Source organism: Podarcis tiliguerta (genome assembly GCF_965153285.1).
Source record: "Podarcis tiliguerta genome assembly, chromosome: 5".
Classification (NCBI taxonomy): Eukaryota; Metazoa; Chordata; class Lepidosauria; order Squamata; family Lacertidae; genus Podarcis; species Podarcis tiliguerta.
The window spans coordinates 83,203,050-83,209,049 of NC_139538.1; the positions used below are offsets into that span (position 1 = coordinate 83,203,050).

At 46.9% G+C, this 6,000-nt stretch overlaps 1 protein-coding gene across 4 annotated transcripts in view; it reads right to left on the reverse strand.

The window, feature by feature from the left end:
• Positions 1-5,788, reverse strand: part of VCL (vinculin) — a 104,118-nt gene extending 98,330 nt beyond the window's left edge. For 3 of the 4 annotated variants that reach the window (XM_083440335.1, XM_083440336.1, XM_083440334.1), the window contains exon 1: positions 5,674-5,783. The gene's annotated coding sequence lies outside the window, so the exon portion shown is untranslated. Of the gene's footprint in view, positions 1-5,673 lie in introns of all 4 variants that reach the window. The other variant, XM_083440337.1, reaches the window with a different exon arrangement.
• Between the last annotated feature and the right edge of the window lie 212 nt (positions 5,789-6,000).

Sequence of the window (6,000 nt, forward strand, 5' to 3'; positions counted from 1 at the left end):
GAGCATCAACACCATCGTTGCTTAACTAACCATACACTTCAGACTTGTATGTGTAATACAACACAATGCACATCACACACCAGCTTTGCTCTATTCGCATGGTGTTCACTTAAAAAACATGCAATTGTGACTGTGCATGGTAAGATGAGACTGTGTTGTCACACCATCAAAGCACAGAAGAGAATGTATAGAGTCGGAAATACTTGGAAATGCAGATACAGTGGTACCTTGGAAGTCGAACGGAATCCGTTCCTGAAGTCCGTTCGACTTCCAAACCTTTTGGAAACCAAAGCATGGCTTTTGATTGGAAGCTCCTGCAGCCAATCAGAAGCCCTGGAAGCCCCATCGGATGTTCTGGTTCCAAAGAACGTTAGCAAACCGGAACACTCACTTCTGGGTTTGCGGCGTTCAGGAGCCAAAACGTTCAACTCACAAGACGTTCGGAATCCAAGGTACGACTGTATTGGGAAGATCACAGAGAAAAGAGATCAAAGACGGGGTGACTCAGTAGGTCATGGGCAGAACAGAACCACAGTATCATAGTACGTAGAGTTGGAAGGGATCCCGAGGTTCATCTAGTCCACCCCCCTGCAATGCAGGGATCACATGGGTCCCCACCCAATTTGAAACTGTACCAGACCCTACTTAGCTTTGCAACTGTGCCAACAGTTTTAGTGCTGCATCACTAGGAGGTGAAGCAAGGGGGAAGAAGGCCCATAGCGGAGGGTGTCCCATAGTGGTGGGACTTCAGGGGAAAAAATGTTTATGAAGATATTATGTGCAGTAAAAGGCTAGAGTTGTGACTAACCCATCCGCAAGTGCCCTTGTTGTTGTCTCAGTGGCGTAGCGTGGGTTGTCAGCACCCGGGGCAAGGCAAGTAATTTGCGCCCCCTAACCCGTGGATTTGCGCCCCCTAACCCTAACCCCCAGATGTTGCGCCCGGTGCGCCCGGCCCCCACTGCACCCCCACGCTACGCCACTGTGTTGTCTTAACGACATGCAATGTGTCCAACCTACCCACAAGCACCCATGTTGTCGCTCGTAATATAAGCATGCCGCAAACCAAAGATAAAGCCGGATGAATTACAAAATGTGCCTTCCAGAGCAATTACTAGGAAAATTTCGTGTTCAAAGCAACCCCTGAGATAGCAACGCTTAGCACCTGAATTACGCAAAGCTTTTAATCTTCGCAGCATTCTATAAACAGGAGCCAAACCATGCGAGGCATTGGGGAATTGGAGGAAGCATGCAGTTTGCAAACAGAGAGCAGCTAAAAGGTTTCTCTTACATGCCTATACAGAGAGGATATTGATGCCGGTTACCCTAATGCCTGGGTCAGAGGGGATATTGATACCATTTCCAGGAAAGTGCAACAGCATCTTTGCTGCTCTTGTTGTTGTTATTTGTGTGTTCAGACCCAGAAACCTCCCCCCTAAATAAATTCACACTTGACTCAAAATTTAGGCTACAACTTTATTGATTACAGAAAGTGATTGGTTGCATAGACTCTGGTTCAACTAGCTCCCTGCCATGCAGGTAGCGCTGACCCAGGGCACCAGCACAGGTCAGCCAAGGGTGAACACCTGGATAAGTGGAAAGCCGGGCACAGGCTAACTCCGCCACCCAAATGTCCCCCTGGACTCAGGCACAGGCACAACCCCCTCACAGGGGTTGACCAAACCATCGAGTCCCTGGATTCCTTTAACGGAATACCCTTCACATAGGGATGGCGAGAGCGTTCTCCCATCCCTATCACCTGAACCAGAGCCTATCCTCAACCTTACAAATTGTGACGATTTGCTACGTGGCAAGCGAAACCCAAATGACAACAACCAATCAGCCAAGTGGGGGAAATTCCTGCCGTGCCCCTGTCCCAACAACAGACGACACACGACGGCATAGCAAGGTCAAATGCAACAGGCCCAAAAATAGGGAGAGGTGGGCAGGCACTGAAAGAGGAAGCTCTGGGTCACGTGCATGGGCATAAATAGGTCCCTCGAACTGTTTAGACTGCGACCCATTGGCCAGATTGTACCAGCTTCAAGGGACCTGCCAATTGGGTGTTGTGGCTCACCAATTGTACCCACCCACAACACAGGGTGTCGGTTGTCCAGGTCTCACCCTCTTTAAGGGAGGACCCGATTTATTAAATTTCTGCACACACACCTCTTCATCCATGTTTTACATGGTAAAAACGCAAAAATACAGAACACAGTAACAAATGAAAACAATACCTCCAGTTTGAAAGACCATAGATTGTTTAATTAGCCAATGGCCTGAGAGAAGAGGAATGTTTTTGCCTAAAGGTATGTAACGAAGGTGTCAGGTGAGCCTCCCTGGGGAGAGAATCTCACAAACGGAGCCATGGTGGGAAAGTTCACATTCAAACAAAAGGCAGCCCTATGGGTTTTCAGTCACAAGAATCTCTCATATCCTACCAGCTACTCTCTGTGACTGGTATAGCTAACCTAATATCAGCCAGTTCAGTAGCCATGATCTCATTTGTGTCTGAAAACGTATTTTAAGAGATGTTGTAAGGGTTGTTGTTGTTGTTTAGTCGTTTAGTTGTGTCCGACTCTTTGTGACCCCATGGACCAGAGCACGCCAGGCACTCCTGTCTTCCACTGCCTCCTGCAATTTGGTCAAACTCATGCTGGAAGCTTCGAGAACACTGTCCAACCATCTCTTCCTCTGTCGTCCCCTTCTCCTGGTGCCCTCCATCTTTCCCAACATCAGGGTCTTTTCCAGGGAGTCTTCTCTTCTCATGAGGTGGCCAAAGTACTGAAGCCTCAGCTTCAGGATCTGTCCTTCCAGTGAGCACTCAGGGCTGATTTCCTTCAGAATGGATAGGTCTGATCTTCTTGCAGTCCATGGGACTCTCAAGAGTCTCCTCCAGCACCATAATTCAAAAGCATCAATTCTTCGGTGATCAGCCTTCTTTATGGTCCAGCTCTCACTTCCATACATCACTACTGGGAAAACCATAGCTTTTACTATACGGACCTTTGTTGGCAAGGTGATGTCTCTGCTTTTTAAGATGCTTTTTAAGTTGTAAGAGTACAGGAAGACAAAGCGCTGGTTTTTATCATGTTTGGACCACTTTGGGCTACAGGTAGAAGCTTACACAACTGAATGTTTCTCAAAACCAAACATCTCTGCCACAGAGAGAACGAGAGATTGTGGAGCAAGCTTCTAATTTTGCCTTCTCTGGCAGGCTTGTTTTTCTGGGTACAGGGGTTTTTTATTTACACTCTAAGCACAGACAGTGTCTTGCCCTTCACTTTACTCTCGTAGTCTAAGCCATCGTCAAGGTACCCTGCAAGAATGCTACAGAACCAGAATGGTGGATTTGGTATCCACACGGAGTGAATTTAGGCTGAATCTAGACATACATAAAAAAAAACCCTGTGGAAATGCTTTATTTAAAAAATGTTTTAAAACATATATTGAATTGCCCATAAGCTCACCATCGCCATCTAGTGTCACATTTGTATAATGCACTTTAAAAGCACTTAACACGTTATATCTGCAGCTGTATAACTGAGTCGCTGGTGGCTGTGAAACTTTGGACTATGTTCGCTGTTGCAGAACTCGACAGTGCTCAGAGACAGCACAGAGGTTTTCCAGGACCCACCTTTCCTGGGTTCCCAGATACATGGTAGGAGCAGTCTAGCTGAAAGGAAAGCTGTGCTTACCTTATCCAGTATGAACCCAGTGAGCCATCTGGACTTACTTCCTTCCAATTGGCCTCCTACGAGTGCAGATGATTATTGAATCTCTGCATCGTGTGATTGGGTCATTTGGTTACTCTGGGTTTCTCATGTCATCAAGACTGGTATTTCCAGGCTTGGAAATACAAATCTGAGGGCTGTTCATATTGCTGACCTCAAATATGAGGCAATCGTTATTGCCCTTACATTTTTCTGCCCAGCTCAGAAATGTGGCGTAGGCAGCTGCTGACACTTGCCACATCTGAAAGTGGCAAGTCAGAAGACGGTTAAGGAACTTGTAGTGCATGAAAAGGACACCCGTTCTGGACCAGGGTCGCCAGATGGCCAAAAAAAAAATAAGAATCACCAAACTTCCTGTTCTGCTTTTGCATCTGCAACTGAAATTCGATATGCAGAAATGAACAGAAGCCTTTTCCTAGCATTCAGATTGACATTAAGGGTGGTCAAATGAACATACTTTGTGTGTTGATGTAGGGAATGGCGTCACTCCAGCTGCCACACACACACACACACCGTTACCACTGTGTGCACCGGTGAAACATCTCAACAGCCACACTTTTAGCTAGTATGTGGAGGGGATTCCTTCTTCATTTACCTGAGGCATGCACAGGGAGGAAAAAGCATGGGTACCTAATTGAGGGGAGGGTTTCCTTGTGGACAGCAGGATCTAGAATCAATCTAGATGGAAAGCAGCGTGTTGAGGCTGAGCATCCAGATTGAGAAAATCTACATTTTTATGCTTTGTTGTTGTTGTTTAGTCGTTTAATCATGTCCGACTCTTTGTGACCCCATGGACCAGAGCACACCAGGCACTCCTGTCTTCCACTGCCTCCCGCAGTTTGGTCAAACTCACGCTGGTAGCTTCGAGAATACTGTCCAACCATCTCGTCCTGTCGTCCCCTTCTCCTTGTGCCCTCCATCTTTCCCAACATCAGGGTCTTTTCCAGGGAGTCTTCTCTTCTCATGAGGTGGCCAAAGTATTGGAGCCTCAGCTTCACGATCTGTCCTTCCAGTGAGCACTCAGGGCTGATTTCCTTCAGAATGGATAGGTTTGATCTTCTTGCAGTCTGTGGGACTCTCAAGAGTCTCCTCCAGCACCATAATTCAAAAGCATCAATTCCCTCGGCGATCAGCCTTCTTTATGGTCCATTTTTATGCTACAAACAAGTTAACATGTACACAGCCCGAGTCTGAGAGAAGTGCACTTTGAGGTGGGGTCTGGAAAACCCACAAGTTAGATTGGCACAGAGCCTACATTGCAAGAGTGAGCAGGAATGTCTACTGCGGCAGAGTTGGGAAAGTGAGGGTTTTCAACCACTGCAAAACGAGCAGAAGCAAAGCAGGACTGTGTGCACAAAACACACACAGACAGACAGACACACACACACCCAAGGGCAGACAGCTTTCCTCTTGAGGGAGTTAGTGAAGCTTCTGCTCCCTGGCTTTCCCCTTTGTATTGTGCTTGATTTACACAACTTGAGTGTAACAGTGACTCTGGAATTTAAACAGGAACCCGCGAGGGATTTCTCAGCCATCGGCCAACTTCCAAATATGGGAGAACGAAGGCTGCAGCGGTGCAGGAAATCAGGCTCAGCATGACAGACAGAATTCAGAGCTTGCCAAAGCTTCCACCATATGGGCCTCTTTAGCATTTCTCCCGAAAGGTGCTGTAATGCTTTTGTCAGACCAAGAGGGATCACATAAATACGCTGGAAAGCAAAATACCACACCAGCTTAATCACATTTTGAGATCAACCCTAAACCAGCAGCAGTTTAGAAACCGGGGCTCGGATATCTGTTTATTTAGACCCTATGTGACTTCATTCTCTAAACTTCCCTCAATCTTTCCTGGTCTCCCCTCCCCTCCCCAAATTAATATAAATTCCTTAGACAAATACAGAACCCACAAAACCTTATAGAGACGGAACACAAGCTTCCTGACCTTGCTTGCTTTTGTCCTTATGATCTCATCCAGTGGGGGTGAGGCTGGACCTGAAATTTCAGGGATTTAACCACCGCAGAGGCTGCAACCCCTGTGGAAGGAACGAAAATCCTCTAGGGCGAGGAGTGAGAAGCAAAGGGGGAAGCTGTTTTCTGCTTGGCTTGCAATCTTTCTTTTTTTTCTACTCACACAGCCAAGATGTCCCTGTCAAAGCTGGGCTTTGGTATACGGTTTGTTATATATGGTGGACGATGGTATAAAGTGAGCTGGGAAGTTGAGACCAAAGGGAAATCAGGACCAGAGGTAAAATCGGGAGTCAGGTCGTCA